The 19,859-nt window shown below is 40.1% G+C and overlaps 1 protein-coding gene across 2 annotated transcripts in view; it reads left to right on the plus strand.

The window, feature by feature from the left end:
• The first annotated feature begins 15,516 nt into the window (after positions 1–15,516).
• TMEM45A (transmembrane protein 45A) overlaps positions 15,517–19,859 on the plus strand; it is a 69,132-nt gene continuing 64,789 nt past the window's right edge. Inside the window, exon 1 of one of the 2 annotated variants that reach the window (XM_035015240.1) lies at positions 15,517–15,936. The gene's annotated coding sequence lies outside the window, so the exon portion shown is untranslated. The remainder of the gene's footprint in view (positions 15,937–19,859) is intronic. The other variant, XM_035015239.1, reaches the window with a different exon arrangement.

The raw sequence follows: 19,859 nt of genomic DNA on the forward strand, positions 1-19,859 counted from the left end.
ATAGTCAGCAATATTGTATTGCATATTTGGAAGTTGCTAAAGAATAGATCTTAAAAGTTCTCATCATAAGAAAAAAAATTGTAACTATGTATGGTGATGGATGTTAATGAGACATTATGGTGATCATTTCCCAATATATACAGATACTGAATCATTATGATGCACACTTGAAACTAACATAATGTTATAAGTCAACTGTATTTCAATAAACACCCAACCAAACAAAAAGCTGTAGAAAACTGTGAAACCCCTCTATTTTACCCGGCCTCTGTCCCCCAGCTTATGCATGCATTTTGTCCGGCCGCTCTTGAGTGGCTTAAACCCCAAAAGCGTAATCGCACCTTGCCCTGGCTCATGATCTCTGAGTCTCTCCCTTGCCTACTAATTGCCAGGATTCATTTGTTCATTCAACAAAAAAAATTTTGACTGCGGGTGCTGTGCTGGGGATACACCAGTGAGCAAAACATAGAACACCCTGTTTTACAGGAGCTCACATTCCAGTGAGGAAGACAGATAGTAAACAAAAATCAACACATCACTTCCTCAGAGATAACTCTCAAAAAAACAGATGATCTTGTCAGTCTCTAGCTCGAAGACCTTGGCAGGCTCCTCATTGTTTACAGAATTAAATCAAAACCTTTTAGCATGGTATCAAACCCCCATCCAGCTGCTTTCAGACTTTAATGAAGAAGGCATTGTCTCAAACTCTTATCTCCTTCCCTCCCACTTCCTCCTTCCTCAGTGCATGATACATCTAACTTCTCAGCACATATTTTCATTGCTATTGTGTAAATTGCCTTCGAGTGTTTTGGTGGAGGGATAAGTGCAAACTAATGAAGTCTTCATAATGACTATTGTGTCTATTTGTTTGGATTTTCTGTTTGGGATGGGCACTGGTTAGCCATTCATTAAGAGGTAATAATGTTGTGCTGGTCCTGAGCCATTTTAATATGATTATGGAACCAGCCAAATACTTTCTCAGGAATCTCTCTTCTCATCACTGAAATACATCCATCACCTGTGATGAGTTCATATGTATTTAAAGCCTTCTCACTATGTTCTTATAAACAAGTGGCTTTATTTCTCATCCCTCAATTTGCAAACATAGTAAGATAATGACAAGTCACTATTTCCAGGGAAGTGCAGAAGCAAATAGGAAAAAACAAAACAAAACAGAGGAGGAGGAATGAGAGAAACAAAATCAGAGGACTTTTAAAGATCAGATGACAAATAAGTACTAGGGATGTAATGCACAACATGATGATTATAGTTACCACTGCTGCATGATATATATGAAAGCTGCTAAGGGAGTAAATCCTAAAAGTACTCCTTACAAGGAGAAAAAAAATTTTTTTCCCATTTCTTTTTAATTGTATCTACATGAGACAGTGGATATTTCCTAAACTTTTTGTGGTAATCATTTTGCAATATATGCAAGTCAAACCTTTATGCTGTACATCTGAAACTTATCCAGTGACGTATGCTGCTTACATCTCAGTAAAAGCGGAGAAAAAATAAAGATCGTCTGATCTGTCTCATCCAAGTTCCTACTTGAGTCAAGAACCCCCGTTGCAATGGGCCTGCCAGGTGTGTTCCAGGATTTTCTCCATGACTGCCAGAGCTGGGAAGGCAGCCTGTTTCTTTGTGTTAAAGCTCACAGAGTTCCATTGTTGTTACCAGCCACCGTCTTCTCCCCACAAAAAAAAAAAAAAGGAAAAGAAAAAGAAAAAGTTCTTTCTCATCCCAACCTACAATCTCCCTTTGGGAAGAGCTCTGGCCACACAGGACTTGATCTTTTTCTTTTCCTCTAGTACCCTCCATCATGGGTCTAGTTCTTTTCCTGAAAGCTACCACTACAGGTCTGAGACGGAGGGGAGCTCATGCCTTTCTTTGCCCCTCTGGTCCTTTGGGGTTCCCTCGGGTAAACATTCCTGTGCCACACATCATCCCTCACAGAAAACCTGACTTCCACAGCCCCCTCATCCTGAGTGCCTTCTCTTGAACCTCTCTAGTTTGTCAATTTTCTGTTTAAAATGTGGCATCCATAGTAATAAAAATGTAAATGAAAACAAGAGGTCATTTAACTATCAAATTTGCAAATGTTTTAAAAAGTTAATTCTCAGAGCTTGGGGAGGGTGAGATGTGATATTATTATTGTTATTATTTAAAGATTTTATTTATTTATTTGAAAGAGAGAATGAGAGAGAGAGAGCACATGAGGGGGGGAGGATCAGAGTTGAGAAGCAGGCTCTCTGCCGAGCAGGGAGCCCGATGCGGGACTCGATCCCGGGACTCCAGGATCATGACCTGAGCCGCAGGCAGTCGCTTTAACCAAGTGAGCCACCCAGGTGCCCAAGATGTGATATTAAAAGTAACAACTGTTTAACCTTTCCTGAAAGTAATTTGTGTCTCAAGAACATTAAAAATATCATTACTATTTGACCCTACTAAATTTCCTTATAAGAATTTATTCTTAAAAAATAATAATTGTGGGATAAAATAATTTTGCATAATGATATTTTGTACAGAATTATTTTATTTAAAAATACCATTTTAAGATAGCCTTATCAAGGTATAACTGGCATACAGTAAACTGTTTTTATTTAAACTGTACAATTTAATACTTTTCTCTTTTTTATTGTTAAATATACATAAAATTTACCAATTTGATAAATATTGACACATGTACACACTTGTGCCCTTTTGTAAGTTCTCCCTTTTTTTTCCCCCATAACCCTCCCACCTTGCCCCATATCTATTTACTTTCTGTCACTAAAGATTAACTTGCATTTTCTAGAAATTTATATAAGTGGAATTATACAGAATGAAGTTTTTTGTCTGACTTCTTTCACTCTGCCCAATTATTCTGAGATTCATCCAAGTTGATTATTGCTGAGTAGTATTTCATTATATGGAGGTACCACAATCTGTTTATCCGTTTACTTTTTTTTAAAGATTCATTTATTTTATTTTAGAGAGAGAGAGAATGGAGGGGCACAGGGAGAGGGAGAGAGAGAAGACCAAGCAGACTCCATGCTGAGCATGAGCCCGAGGCAGGGTTCCATCTCACAGCCCTGAGATCATGACATGAGCCAATACCAAGACTTGGGTGCTTAACCGACTGAGCCACCCAGGTGCCCCTATCCATTTAGCGTGTTGATGGACATTTGGGTTGTATCTAATTTTTTACTATTACAAATAAGTTTGTTATATATTTGTGTACCAGTCTTTCTGTGGACATATGCTTTCATTTTTTTAGGGGTGGAATTACTGGGCCACAGGGTAAGTGTAGTTTAACTTCTTAAGAACCTGTCAAACTGTTTTCCAAAGTGGTTGGACTATTTTACATCCCCCCTAGCTGTACATGGGAATTCTAGTTGCTCCACATCCTTACCAATACCTGATGGGGCCAATCTTCTTCATTTTAGCCATTCTAATGTTACCGGGTAGAGGACCCCTTCTGAACTCATGTTCTGAAGTCAGGTTCTGCTGCTCGCTACTTGAAAGGCAACACTGGAGAGATGAATGTTGGTGAGAAAGGGAAGGTTGCTTTAATCAGGGAGCTGGCAACCTAGGAAGGTGGTGGACTAACATCCCAAAGACCATCTCCTCTGTGTAGGTGGAGCAGGAGACTTCTCAAGGAGGGAAGCATGGGAAATGCGGACAGGGCTACATGCAGGAGAAGCTGGTGCTGAGCAGTTGATGATTTGTCCTTTCAGATTCCTCCCCTCTGCCAGTAACCAAAACTCCCAGGTGTCTCTCAATAAAGGCTATCCCTGTAGTCCAACAAGCCATGCCCTGGCAAGGCAGTCTGGACTCCCCCACCCCGAACCCAGAATCTCTTATTGAGGATATCATGGTCAGTGGTGGCAGTCTTTGAGTGCGGTCAGGCCTTACCTTCCAGAAAGTCTGGTCCTTTGTTCCTAAGGCCAGCAGTCTGCAAGATGTCAAGGGAAGTAGGTTAGTTCTGCTACAAACCCTGGGGTTTGGGTCAGCAAGCAAAAGAGTGCATAAGCTTGAAGCAGGTTAACCCTCAAGACCAGTTGGAATGCTCTTATACTAACAGGTATGTAATGGTATGTCACTGTGGTGCTAGTTTTCTATTTCTCAAATGACTAATGAATGATATTGAACATCTTTTCAGGTGCTTATTTGCCATCAGAATTTTTTTTAATATAAATTCTGCTCAGATATCTTGCCCATTAAAAAATCTGGGTGGTTTAAAAAATTGTTTTGAGTTTTAAGTGTTTCTTACATATTCTGGATATGATTTGCAAATATGTGATTTGCAAATATCTTCTCCCAATAGATGGCTTGTCTTTTCATTCTTTTAATAGTGTTTTCAAAGAGAAGTTCTTAATTTTAACATAGTCCAAATTCTTAATTTTTTTATATGGGTTGTGCTTTTAGTATATTTAAGAGATCTTTACCTAACCCAAGGTAAATCACAAAAGATTTTCTCCTATGAATTCTAGAAGTTATATAGTTTTAGGTTTTACATTTAATTTACAATCAGTTTTGAGTTAATTTTTGTACATACTGCAAAGTATGGACAGAAATAGGTTTTGGAAAAATTTTTCTTTTTTTGCACATGAATACCCATTGTTCCAATGATTTGTTGAAAAAACTCTATCCTTTCTCCATTGAATTTTCTTTGCATCTTTGTCAAACATCAGTTAAGCATATACATATGAAACTAGTTCCTGGCTTTCTGTTTTGTTCCATTGATCTATTCCATTATTTTATTTTAAAACACCAATTTTGGGGTGTCTGGGTGGCTCAGTCATTGAGCATCTGCCTTCAGCTCAGGTCATAATCCCAGGGTCCTGGGATCGAGCCGCATTGGGCTCCCTGCTCCGCGGGAGGCCTGCTTCTCCCTCTCCCACTCCCCCAGCTTGTGTTCCCTCTCTCGCTGTGTCTCTCTGTGTCAAATAAATGGATAAAATCTTTAAAAATACTTAAAAGTATATCTTTAAAAAGTATATCTTTAAAAATACTTTTAAAAGTATAATATACTACATGTTGATTATTGAAAAACTGGAAGACAAACAAGCAGATAAAATGACTCAAAACCCAACTACCTAGACATAAGTGTGATTAATATTTTAGCAACATTTTCCAGTCTTTTCCAGGCATTTTTTTTTCATGTTTATGTTAGGAAGAAACCTTAAAATTTTTATGAAATTATATAACAAGTGGTTCTATTTCTTCCTTCCTCCCTTCCTCCCTTTTCCCCTCCCTTCCTTCCTTCCTTCCTTCCTTCCCTCCCTTCCCTCCTTTTTCTTCTCCTTCCATAACAGGTAAATAATTTAGTCAAAAGGCTGTTTGGTAGTCTTCTCCTCCTCCTCTCCCCTTTCTCCTCTTTCTTTCTCCCTTCCTCAGGGCTAAGGGTTAGACCTATGGTACTTGGCTCACGTCCATGAATAGGTGTGTGTAGGGCGTGTATGTGTACTGCTTGGCATGTCTTAGGACTAAGGACTCTGCTGGTGCAGCTGGAAGATTAGTTACATTCAGGAGGATTGAGTCAATGAGTAATATTGAGGTTCATGAGAACCAGCTGTCTCACTGTCAGAGGAATGAGGTTCAAATATGGAAAGTGGGAGAGGGTGTTAAATAAGCCCTGTGGTGTTGGACTGAAACTGAAACAAATAGGTATGTATGTCTCTCTGTGTGTATATACATGTGCATATATATATGGATAAATGCATATATGTACACACACATATATATATACATAAATTTCTCTCTATATATAATTCACATGTTGCTATTATTTTTGGAACCATTTGAGAGCAATGACAGACATGATGACCTATTACCTCTGGATAATTCAATGTGTATTTTAAAAAAAGGATAACATTGGAGCGCCTGGGTGGCTCAGTCGGTTAAGCGTCTGCCTTCGGCTCAGGTCATGATCCCGGGTCCTGGGATCGAGCTCCGCATCAGGCTCTCTGTTCTGTGGGGAGCCTGCTTCTCCCTCTCACTCTCCCTGTGTGTTCTCTCTCTCTCTCTCAAATAAATAAAAAAAATCTTAAAAAAATTAAAAAATAAAAAAGGATAACATTCCTCTACATAATCATAGCATAACCGTTAAAATCAGGAAATTAACATTGATTAAATAATACCATAAATATGATAATAGAAAATATTACCATATATAATGATGATATTTTTACACAGATGTCCACACACATACATACTCCACTAAGAGGGCCTAGAAGCAATGACACAATAGCTGTGAGCACATCTAGCTCCTTTCTTTGTTTCTAAATACCATTTTCCACTACAGGGAACCAGAGATACTTAGAGAAATAGTTGACTCCAGAGTTAAAAAAGACAAAAATACCAGTTGATCTGGGAACATCATGTATCAGAAAGTGAAGAAATGCACAAACACTGATGAGTACGTGTCAGAAGAACACATGAGTCACACTGAAGGGACTTTTACTTGCCAAGTCTGGGCCAATTTAAGACTCAAAATAAAAAAAAAATTACAATATTACCCATTATATACCGATACAGATTAAATAAATAGGCAAACAAATGGAAAAGAAGGAAAAGCTTATTTTATAGTAGAATGCTGACTAATAAATGTAGACATAGCTTCAAAGTATTTTCCCCCAAAGTACTTATTACTTACATAAGAAGTACTATATATGTATTAAGTACTATATAAGTACTTATATATATATATAAGTATATAAGTACTATATATATACTATATATTTATATAGTATATAAATATGTATGTATAATTAACTTTATAGTAGAAAACCTGGCAGACATCATCTTACCAAGGGATAAAATTAACATCACCAGTAATAAGACAAATCAACATCGTGTGCCTCCTCATTTGATGAACTGAGAAAAGGCATAATACTTCTGTGGTATTGCTGCTGAAAATGCATAAATCATAAGGAGACATCAGGCAAATTCCAAATGGAAGAGATCCTACAAAGTAACTGACCTATACTCTTCAAAAAAAAAAAAAAACCTAGGTAATAAAAGACAAGGAAACACCGAAGGACTGTTTAAGATGGAAGGAGAACAAAGAAATGTGACAAATGCACACAAAATCTTGTATTGGATCCTGACCTATAGGATCCATTATTGGAAGAGTTGTTGAAACTTGAATATTTGGATTAGATGGTAACGTTGTATTTGTGTTAATTTTCTGATTTCGATGGTTGTACTGAGATTACACAGGAGAGTGACTTTGTTTTAAGGAAATATACATTGAAGTATCAATGGGTAATGGAACATTATGTCAGCTTACTCAAATGGTTCAGGAAAAAAATATATATATTTATGTTCATATATATGAGATAGAGACAGTGAGTGAGCTCAAATTTGGTAGTAAAATGTTAATAATTGGAGAATCTGCATAAAGGATGTACAGGAGTTCTTTGTACTGATCTTGATATCTTTCTGTAATTTTGAAATTATTTAAAAATTAAAAGTTGAAAATACATAATATAAGAATAGTCACTGTAAAAATAAATCTAAACAACATTACATACAGTAGAGAGTAAAAGTCATACCTAGTACCAATCTCCTGACATAACATTTTTATACATTTATAAACACACTTAACTGATATTCTACTGTTTTTCTTATTTAACAATGTATTGTGAACATCTTTTCATATCATTATATATACATTGTTAAAATCAAAAACAAACAGAGACCAGCCTTGAAAATCCCCTGAGCAGACAAAACCAGTTTAGTCATACAAAGATTAATTTAGCTTCTTCTGTAAGACCAACTTTACCGGAGTCATTTCTTGCTTACGCCTCTGAAAACATGCAAAACTTAAACTGTTTCCGAAGGTTGGTATGAGGCAACCATTGACCAATTCCCTATCAGATAGGAAAATTGTAAGGTAGCCAATCACTATGAAGAATAAGCAGTCACTGCTTTCTCACTATATAAGCTGCCGTATTAACAATATGCATGCCCCTGAGCTTCATTCCATGTTTTAGGTTGACTGTCCTGTTTTGCAAATTATCTTTTTGGTGTGTGCACAATAAGCTTTTACTAATTACTACTTCAGTGATTCATTGGTTTTACTTTCGCTATTTCTGAACTTTTGGCATTTATTTCATTTTTCTTTTTAAAGACTTATTTATTTATTTTAGAGAAAGAGGGCGGGGAGGGGTAGAGGGAGAGAATTTTCAAGCAGACTCCCTGTTCATTGTTTAATCTCTATATTTCTGCTTTTATTGTTTCCCTTTTCCTACTTTCTTTGGGTTTAATTTGTTCTTCTTTTGCTATATTCTTTTTTTTTTTTTTTTTTAAAGATTTTATTTGAGAGAGAGAACACATGAGAGGGGATAGGGTCAGAGGACGAAGCAGACTCCCTGCCGAGCAGGGAGCCCGATGCGGGACTCGATCCCGGGACTCCAGGATCATGACCTGAGCCGAAGGCAGTCGCTTAACCAACTGAGCCACCCAGGTGCCCCCTTTTGCTATATTCTTGAGGTAGATGCTTCAATCATTGATTTTCCAGCCATTCTAATATTTTCCAATATGTATTTAATACTCTCAATTTTCAACTTCCCTACATTCCAAAAGTTTTGATATGCTATCATTCAGCTGAAACATTTTCTTGTTCCCATTGTGATTGCATTTTCAGCTGAAGTATATTTTTCAAATTTTCCAAATCATGGATATATTATATTTACTTTTAGCTACTGATTTCTAGATTTATTTCATTGTGGTCAGAAAATGTAACTTGTATGATTTCAATATCTTTGTAATTTGTTGATTCTTATTTCACGGACTAGGTTGCAATCAACGTTCATAAATGATTCATGTGTGTTTGAAAATAATATGTATTATGCAGATGTTTGATATGGTTCGATGTATTCTATAAATGTCAAATTGTTAATTGTATGTTTAAAATTTATGCACTTTTAGAATTTTGTTTTGTCTATTTGTTTTATAAGTCACAGAGAGAAGTTATTAAAATATCCCATATGATTGTGGATTTGTCCATCTAGTCTATAGTTCTGCCAATTTTTCCTTTGTGTAGTTTGAAGCTGTGTTATTGGGTGTATATGATAGAATGGTTATATCTTCCTGGTGCATTGAATCTTTTATCATTATGAAATATCTCTATTATTTTTAATGTTTTTGACAGTAAAGTCTATCTTGTTTGGTTATTAATATAATTGTACTAGCTTTCTTTTGGTTAGTGTCCACATTTATTTTAGATACTTTTTTTGGTAAATAGCACATAGTTGTGTGTGTGTGGTGTGTGTGTGTGTGTTGTCTACTCTGACAATACGTATTTTGTTTGGTTTATTTACATGCAATGTAATTACTGATATATTCCATACTTAATGGAAACCTACCATATTGCTATGTGCTTTCTATCCATCCCACCTGTTCTATGCCCTCTTTTCTTTACTGACTGTTAAAAAATTTAGTATTTTCTACTCTTCCATTTCCCTGTTCTATTAACTTGGTAGTCCTAGCTGATGCCTCCGGTGCCTCAAGTCACATCCCTTGAGGCCACTTCAGATTTCTGAGGCAATTGTAGCAGGTAATTCCTTGTGAGCACAATCCTACCTCAGGTGAACATCTCACATCAAGCACTGAATGTGGATCTTTTCGCTTTTGGTCTCAGACTTATCTGAGGACAGAAGAGAGCAAGTACTGTCTGGAAAAGCAGAAGAATTAATACCTTCAGGGTTAACCCTCAACCAGTGGAGAACAGGAACTGGTGAATAAATGCTCCAGGCTCCTATCCTTCAGGAGGACAATTAGGAGAAGCATTCTGTAGGATTCTCAGGTGGTTCTTGCGCTAATCTCTATTAGCCACAGTAGTGACCTTGATAACAAACCCTATTAATGGCTCTTCCTCCTTCTTTGTCCTGTTCTCTCTTCTCCCTTGCTCCTGCTTCCTGAGATCACATAGCAAGTAACCTACCTGCATCCAAATTCTTATCCCAGGTTCTGATTTTTTTTTGGGGGGGGGAGACCCAAACTAAGACATGTTACTGGAAATAGTACTGGCACCCTGATAATTAGGATGGGTCTCTAGAACTGGATCACTTACTGGTGAGGTGACAGTGAGCATCCCATTGCTGTGGAGAAGGGGCAGGGATAACCTCTGGCCTGGTCTAGCTCACAGTTACTCAGATTCTTACTTTCCATGCATTGGGATGAAGTATAAATGGAAGAGGAAACACCAGATTATACCATAGGGTCAGCACTTGAACAGTATGAGATTAGATTATATGAATTATGGAGTTGACAGGCTCTTGTTAGTTGCCTCGAAAGCCTCAAAGAAGAGAATGACAGGTTCAGTTAAACCGACTATAAATGTGATCTAGGCTGTAAAAGCAGGGAGGCCTCAAAGGCAGTACTCGAAAAGACCGGCATCACTTGCAGGGATCAATATACGGTGATGAAAATCAAGCCCAAGATTTGGTAGAAAACTGAGCAGACCTGCAAAAGAAACTGAATAAGTAGCCTTGATATGTCTCCTGTGCTAAAACCAGAGCCCTGACCAAGAAGTGAGACTCCAAGGATATATTTATGATTGTATGGACTGCCTTGGCCCATAGAGATAGTCTATCATCCTGACCTGAATGCCTTTGATGAACAAGATCACTTCAGCTAGGTAAATTTTGGACTGTTTTTTTCTAATTGGATGACTCCCATTGTAGTAGAAGATTCCAGCAAGTTCCACATAAGTAATGTCTTTTACCCCTCTGGGAAGCGTCTTCAAGTAACTAAGGATAGTCTCAGTTTTTTTATTTTTAAAGATTTTATTTATTTATTTGACAGAGAGAGACACAGTGCAAGAGAGGGAACACAAACAGGGGAAGTGGGAGAGGGAGAAGCAGGCTTCCCGTGGAGCAGGGAGCCCAATGCAGGGCTCGATCCCAGGACCCTGGGACCATGACTTGAGCCGAAGGCAGACGCCTAACGACTGAGCCACCCAGGCGCCCCAGGATAGTCTCAGTTTTGAGAGATCTTCTCTTTGGTCTGAGAGTTACATGATCTGCTGGTGGTTTGTTTAAACACTTATAGGTCTCTTGTGACAATTGCTAAGGTGCAACGCACTGTGTTTTGGGGAGGGAGGTAAGTTAGTGCCTGGCCTTCACTTCAAGAAATACACTGTTGGGGATGCACGTGATGTCCCTGGAAAGACCAGAGTTGTTGATAATTGCTGGGAAGTATCAACTCAGGTGAGTATGCATCAGTGTGGGATAGGGGGTATAGACTGACAGTGCCTCCAATGTGGCCTCCTGGCTAGGTGGTAAGCCTTAGGGATAGTTGAAGCTAGTCTCTGTTTTTGGAAAGACTACCTGAGGGTAATCATCCAATCTGTCCTGTTTGTCTATGTCACTAGCTTATGGGAGGACTGAGAATGGGAGTGAAGAAAATATTCAGAAGTGTTGACAGGTGTTGTCAGGGAATGTATAGGACCTGGAGTCACCCCTTGTTTCAATAGACTTTATAGTAAAGTTAAGGGGAACGGCTATTAAACTGTGGTCAGAGCTGTCTGACAGGGAATGACATACCCACTGTGTCATCTAAGATGCTTGCAACAGTTTGGGAGAGTTGCATCATGGCATTTTCCTTGCGGAGAAAGCTCCCAGGGGCAGTTCTGAAAGATAATGTATGATTGATGTTCCCATGCACTCCTCCCTATGTCCCAGGGTTTATGGTGTCCTTCCTTAGGTTTGCTGTCCCTTTGTCTCTACAAAATCAGTGTGTCCCTTCCAGCAGCTATAACCTCACCTCTTTCCTAATCATACCCTCTTCACTCCCACATCTTTTGTCTGAGGGTCAGGTGCACGAAGGACAAACACATCTTAATAAAACTTACAGAGAGATCCCTTATGTCCTCCAGTTGGGCCTGCATGGGAGGCTCAGTGAGCAATGTACTCAACCAAGTGTTCATTATCCTTATGATCTAGGACCATATCAATCCAACAAGAGAAGGCAGGCGGCTGAACCAGAATGAAATTTGAATCCTCTAGGCCCTCTTTTGGCCAGCCTGCACCTGGAAGGTGTACTAACCTAGATGGCCTAGTATTGCCATTAGGGGAAAGAATGAAACATCATGCCCAAGAATGGCCAGGGCAGACTTCTGAATTTTCAAAAGACTTCCGTGTCTCCTTCCACCCCTTCCATCCAGAACATGACCCAGGAATTGGCCCAGAGGATATTATCCCTTTCTGGAGAGAGCTGCATTTTTGCTCAGTGACCAAACTGCTTTACTAGGTTGACCAGGAAGAGGTGAGGGAGATAAAGTCAAAAATATTTTTTTAATTAAGCTTTTTATTTTTTGATAATTGTAGATGCACACACAGTTGTAAGAAATACAGAGAAATTTCACATACCATTTGCAGTTTTCCTCAATGGTAACATTTTGCAAAATTATAGCACAATATGCCATGGATACAGTCAGGTTACAGAACATACCCATCACTGCAGGATCCCTCAGGTTGCCTTTTAATAGTCATGCTCATTTCCCTTCCCACCCCAACCTCCCAATCATGAAGGTTAACCCCTGGCAGTCATGAAGCTGTTCCCCCTTTCTATAATTTTGTCATTGCAGAGGATGTTATAGAAATAAAGTCACAACATATATGTGAAAAACATCTAGTCTTTTACATTAAGTGTAGTATTAGCTATAGGTTTTTTGTGGGACAAATTGTGGACATTCCCCTCTATTTCTCTTTTTCTGAACATTTTTATGGTACTGAATTTTGTGACATGTTTGTTCTGTATTGACTGATAGTCTGTGTGATTTTTCTTCTTTAGGCTGTTAATATTATGGATTACCCTGATTGAATATTAAACAAACCTTCCATCCTTGGGAAAAAGCCCACTTGGTCATGGTGTACAATTAGTTATTTTTATATATTGTTGCATTCTATTTGCTAATATTTTGTTAAAGATTTTTGTAACTATGTTTATGAGGGAAATTTGTCTGTTGTTTTCCAAGTCTGGGCCAATGAGACAAAAAGAAAACCCAAGGAACTCACCATCATGTCATTCCTTGGGTCCCTAGATTATTAGCTCGTCTACCTTCTTCTTGCAACATTTCACAGTCTTCCTATGCTTATATATACAAGCATACCTTGGAGATATTTCTGGTTCGGTTCCAGACCACTGCAATAAAGTGAATATTGCAATGAAGTGAGTCAAATGAATTTTTTGGTTTCCCAGTGCACATAAAAGTTATATTTACACTGTACTATAGTCTATTAAGTGTGCAATAACATTATGTCTAAAAAATGATGTACATACCTTAATTAAAAAGTTCTTTGTTGCTAAAAAATGCTATCATCTGAGCTTTCAGCAAGTCATAATCACTGATCACAGATCACCATAGCAAATATAATAATAACAAAAAAGTTTGAAATATTGTGAGAATGACCAAAATGTGACATGGAGACACAGAGTGAGCAAATGCTGTTTGGAAAAAAATGGCACCACTAGACTTGTTCCACACAGGGTTGCCACAACTTCAATTGGAAAAAAATACAATATCTGAGAAGCACAGCAAAGCAAAGCACAATAAAACAGAGTATTCCTGATATTAAGTCAGGATTTTTAGTTGTACTAGCAGGGGAAATAGGGAAAATTATGTCTACTCCACTTTCTTACAAGTAGAATTCCCCAGGAATCTTTTTTTTTTTTTTAGTAGATTTTTGAGGAAACTGTTCCAGTGGTTAATAATATCAGATGCTCGTCAGTGGTAATGAGTGTGGAAGGTTGATCATATATACCTTGACCATCAGCCCACTGTTGAGTAGCTTTTTAGATAAAAGGTGCACCATCATCAGATTACAAATGCTCCAGAAAGCCAAACTCATGATTAATTACATTGGCCACCTCTCCTTTGTGGGCTTCCATGACTCCCAGAAGGATTGAATATTGATAATCTACTCACATATTTTTTTTACTTGGTGAACAGGATCCTAAATTTTTGGATGATCTGTGGAGGTGTGATTACATTGTAATCAGGGCTACCTTGACTAAGGTGTCTGATAGCCACTGTATCAGACAGACTCTAAGGTGGCCCCCCATGACCTTCACCTCCTGGCTTTTAGGAACTGCAGCTGCTAGCTGACATCCAGAAAGAAACTGGGAACTCAGCCCTATAACTGCAAAGAAATGAATGCTGCTAACAGCCTAAGGGAGCTCAGAAGCAGATTCTTTTCCAGTTGAACCTTCAGATGAAAATGCAGCCTGTCAGACATCTTGATTGCAACCTTGTGGGACTCTAAGCAGAAGATCCAATTAAAACCATGCCTGAGCTCCTGACCCTTAGAAACTGTGCAATAATAAATGTGTGGTATTTCAGGCTACTAAATTTGTGGTAATCTGTTATGTAGCAATAGGTAACAAATACAATAACCATGAGGACATCATCTGTGTAGTGAAAGCTTTGGACATCAGAAGGTAAAGGCATGCACTCAATAAATTCTGACCCATCCCCTCCTGGCAAATGGCAGGTAAGATCATGATGGTAAGTACCCATGATGAGGTACCACAAATGTAATTTGGAGACCTTGGTAGCATGCCAGAATAGGCTTCTCTCCATCTTGGTAGCCTCATCTGAAAATGGAGATAATTATAATATCGACTTCATAAGATGGTTGTAAGAATTATATAATAATGTGGGTAAAACGGTTTATTTAGTACAAGACCTGGAATATTTCATGGTGTGTGGCCCAAATGAGTGTTGCTCATGGCATCTTAATATTTTAGTGAAGTCACATTTCTACCATATCGTTACATTATAATTGCAATCGATTTGCAGACCACTCCTTCCCACCCCAGCTAATCAACCAACCAGTCAACCCCTCAATGATTTCCCCAGGATCAAAGTCTCGTTTGGTGCAGTTCTGTCTAAATTCTCACAGAATAAAGCAATATTTCCCATTTTTCTACAACTACCAACACCCATCAAAAAATTCTAAGCCCACCAAGTCTTCCAAAGCACTCCTGTAACCAACACTGGGCTTCTCCGCAGAAACAGCCACCTCCCCGGTTAATAATGACTTCAATAAAGGATTCATTAATTTTTTCCCCCAGCAAAAGAATACTGTCCCCGAGAAACAGGATCTTGATTTTTATTATTTGCTCCCCAGAGAAAGCGGCAAGAGTGAAGTCCTCAGGCGTGGCCTGAACGCCTTTTGGGGGCGTGGGCATCCCGGGGCCCCAGTCTCTTCCCCTCGGAAATGCGGGGGCTTTAAGCCAACTCTGGCGTGCCTTAATTTCATCCCAAGAACAGACTGCAATCATCGTGTTTAAACAAACCAGCCCAACGGCCTAAAAGCATGGGCATAACGGGGGCCAGGGCAGGGGTAAATCCTGGGTACGCAGGACCCCCTCTCGATCCCGGGCCCCTCCCGGGCCCGCTGCCGCTGCCGCTGCTGAGTGCCACATCAGCGCCCGCGCTGCACTTCCAGGTTCCTCTCGAGGATGGAGCGAGCTAGCCCGGCGGGCGGGGGCGGGCCGAAACCCTCGAGAGTGGCGGGCTGGCTGGCCAATAGGAGGCAAGCGAGGAGTCGCGGCCACCAATGAGCTGGAGCTCCGGGTAGTCGGCCCGCCGAGGTTCGTGCCCTGCGGGGGAACCAGATGAAGCACATCTGGACAGCTGCGCCGAGGAACTGTGTGGCCCCTTCGCGGGCCCGACGTCAGCTGGGCACGTCTCCCACGTTCTCTCCTGCTAGCCACTTATTATTCATATTCCCAAAGAAGCAACCGAGGATCCAAGCTTAAAACTTCCCCCCCTCCCCGCTAATTGAGACGGGGCCAGATCCCATCCAGCACACAGTTTAATTTTCATGGGGCTCTGGGATCAAAAGAACAGAAACAGCAACAACAAAAGCCCAGCCGCTGTCTGATTTAAAACTGGCAAAGTGAGAAAAATAGTGTTGAGTAAACAGACCAAGTTGGGTAAGTTTTGGAGACGTGCTGGATATCTTATTTCTCCCGCTGTGATCTCTCTCCTGCGTCTTTTTGCTGTTCTCATTATCTGCTCTTCATCAGAGAGATGAAAATATCGCTTGCTGCCACAAACTGCACAGACCCCCGGCTTCCTTTCCTTCTGCTTTGCTAACAATTTAGTTTTTTGGTTACGTGTGTGTTATTTTAAAATTTCCTGGGAACAGAAATTTAACTGGCATCCCGTTGTAAGCCTCTCCAAACCTAAGAGTTGAATCTACTGATGAATTTATTTTCCTATTTTCTTTCTGTGGGAACAGAGTGTACATTTGTAAAGCTGAAATCTTTATCCATCCCCCCTTCCCTGAATGTTTGGATAGAATATTGAGAAAGTTATCAGACTTATTCTAAATTAATAGAACTTCTGCTTCTGTTAATAGGATGCTTAATATTAACTTACATTCTGAATTCTATAGGTAACTGCTGTTTCACTTAACATGTATTCACATGTTTGTAACCCAAATATATCTTCTCTATGTTCTCCTGTCCATAGTGGGAGATCAAATTCCTTTATGATTGTTAAAAAGCTCATTAAATATGTGACAGACAATTGTATGCATCGATGACCTTATAATTGTATGTTAATCCCATAATTCTATCAAAATAATATTTAGAGTGATAGTAGATGTGTATACTTGCAGATAATTGTGTCACATATTTCAGGACTTAGAAAGGGAAATGATGGCAAATACTGAGCTAGGTGAATGGCCTAAGGCCCATTCCATTCAAAATATCTATAATTTTGTTTAAGCAATGTTTTGGATTTGAGACTTTGTCATATATTATTTACTGTCATAGCAGATCTGGCCAGAATTGATGTGTAATTTCTGGCTCAGAAAGGAATAGGTGGGGGTTTGGTGCCATAATTGCAAGTTGCAGAGTGTTTTTGAATCAGAATGGTAGTGCGAACAGTGGATGGAACAGCTGAAGTGGTTTTCAGGGATGCAGGGTTAGAAGAACAGTGCTGCAGAGAAATAATAGAAAGAGCCCGTGGGATGGTTCAACTCACAACCCCACTGTTTGAACCTTGGATCAGTTAGTCAGACCATCTGTGCCTGATGGAGATTTTTTTTTTTTTAAGATTTTATTTATTTATTTGACAGAGAGAGACACAGCGAGAGAGGGAACACAAGCAGGGGGAGTGGGAGAGGAGAAGCAGGCTTCCCATGGAGCAGAGAGCCCGATGCGGGGCTCGATCCCAGGACCCTGGGATCATGACCTGAGCCGAAGGCAGACGCTTAACCATCTGAGCCACCCAGGCGCCCTGTAATGTGGAGATATTAATAGTACCTACCTCATGGGTTGTCTTGAGGACTAAGTGAGTTAACATAGGTTAAACAATAGTTCTGGCACATAGTACGTCTTTGCTGTTGTCCTCACTCTTTATTTCCTCCCTTCTCAGCTTCCTCCACTGCATGTCAGTTTCCCAGCCACCATTCGGACCTCTGAATTAGCAACTAGCATTTACTGAATGCTGACCTCTTGTTAATGATGCACTATATAAGTCTGTAAAGGAGAGAGAGTCTTGAGAGGAGAGTAGAATTTATCAGGTGCCAGAGAAAGAGCTAAAAGTTTCTGGGAGTGCAGAGAATGGAAGGAGGACTTCTTGTTGTAGGATGGATTCATAGAAGGGTTGGTTTTCTGGGAAAGGACTTTGCCGAACAGGTCAGGTTGAGAGGAAAGGGATCATGGAAGAGCGGGTGGCAGGGATTCTAGGAGAAAGGGAAAACATGGGCAAAGCACTGAGGCTGGAAAATGTGGATCTATCTTTGGGGACAATGGGTTGTGATGCAGGATAATCTGTGGGAGGTGCATGGGTGGAAGGGTTGAACAGGTAGGAGAGGTAGGAGAGAGGATGGTATGGAAAGCCTGGTGGGGAAGGGGAGGCTTGGGACATAGATGGGTGGGAGATGGTGGGCTGAAATGGCAGCAGTTATATGGTGGAGGTGTTTCTGGAACAATCTCTTTCTGGGGTCCAGGCTCCACCTCTTGCCCAGCATACGCTCCCTGGCTCTCCATCCACTCCACTACTTCTGTGACCTCCCTTCAGGGCCTGCAGGCTGTGTGGGTAGGACTGAGCGGTGAGCCTGGGCCATACCTTTTAGACTGCGTGATGTCTGTCTGGGAGCTCTGCTGAAGTGGTCTGGCATTCTGAGCTATTATCCCTCATACTTTTTAGAAATAGGCCTTCCCCTAAAGTCTTTGACATGGATGTGATTGTTCCAACTCTCCCTTCCTCCCATACACACAGTGTCTGCAGAGTAGCTCTTTCTCCCCATGCTGAGAGAATCATCTCTTCACACGTTAATACTTGTAACTTTGTAGTTCACAATTATGGAAGTAGATGAGACCTGTAATGTATATATAAGTGGAGAGTCAGGTTGGAGCTCTCCTGCTTTCTCTTCCTTGAGGGCATTGTGCTGGGGCAGAGAGAACCTGAATTCTGGCCCTGGCACTGCTGCTGACCACCTGTGTGACCGTGGGCAAGACAGGGAGCCATTATGCCCTTCTTTGTGCTGTCATCTGTAAAATTATCTCTAAGTTTCCTTGGATGATCTTTTTTTCTTCTGTCCTCATCTCTGGGACAGTCTGTTGCTTGCAGATGACTCTTTGAGACACTATGGCTAACATTTCCTGACCACTTAATACATGGCAAACATTATTCTGAGTGTTTAGCATATTTTAGCTCATGTAATCCTCTTACCAACCTAGGTTTGGTACCTATTGCCGGAGGAGACAGAGACACAGGCATATTAAGAGACTGGCCCAAGGTCACACAGTGAACAAATGGCAGATGCACACCCAGTCTAACCCTAGAGCCCAAGCCTTAACCACTAGGCTACACTCTGCTCCTGCTTTTCATGATGATAGTCAAGAAGTCCATGGGAGCAGGATCATTGGAGGGGGAGGGCCCATTTGAAGAATCGAGATGGTAAAATTTTCCTGGAGGGTCCAGAATATTGACATGAGTCATGTCTATGGCATGTGCTGTGCGTGGAGGCAGAAGACATTTTATGTGTTTATTAGATGGGGCTCATTGCAGGCAAACACTCTGTCATTTCATCTTGTTTGAACAAAACCCACCATAATACCTGGATATATAGTAGACATTCAGTAAATATTAGCTGAATTATTATCCTTTTTGAACAACTGAAAGTGTTTAAGAGTTAGGAGCAATGGTTTCCCCTTTATTTACCTGCTTTCTTCTCATTCTACTACTCTGCCCAGAGGGAGCCTTTGTTACTGGTTTGGTCTATATCCTTTCAGTCCTTCTGTAAGGATCTACTCACAGGTATAGATCTAAATATAATGTGAAAATATAAATGGGACCACAATTTTTTAAATTGAAATATAATTCACACACAGTATTATATTAGTTTCAGTTGTAAAATAATTCAACAATTCTATACATTACTCAGTGCTAATCACAGTCAGTGTACTCTTAGTTCTCTTTATCTATTTCACCCCTCCCCCATTCACATCCCTTCAGGCAACCACCAATTTGTTTTCTGTATTTAAGAGTCTATTCTTGGGCGCCTGGGTGGCTCAGTCGGTTGAGTGACTGCCTTCGGCTCAGGTCATGATCCCGGAGTCCCGGGATCGAGTCCCGCATCGGGCTCCCTGCTTGGCGGGGAGTCTGCTTCTTCCTCTGACCCTCCCCCCTCTCATATGCTCTCTCTCTCTCATTCTCTCTGTCAAATAATAAATAAAATCTTTAAAAAAAAAAAAAGAGTCTATTCTTTGTTGAAGATTATTTAACCATAGAGTTGAGGGTCCATATCTGGGCTCTTTATTCTGTTCCATTGGTCTATATGTCTGTTTTTGTGCCAGTACCATTCTGTCTTGGTGATCACTGCTTTGTAATATAGCTTGAA

This window comes from Mirounga leonina, unplaced genomic scaffold (genome assembly GCF_011800145.1).
Source record: "Mirounga leonina isolate KUSES-001 unplaced genomic scaffold, KU_Mleo_1.0 Mir_169, whole genome shotgun sequence".
Taxonomy (NCBI): domain Eukaryota; kingdom Metazoa; phylum Chordata; class Mammalia; order Carnivora; family Phocidae; genus Mirounga; species Mirounga leonina.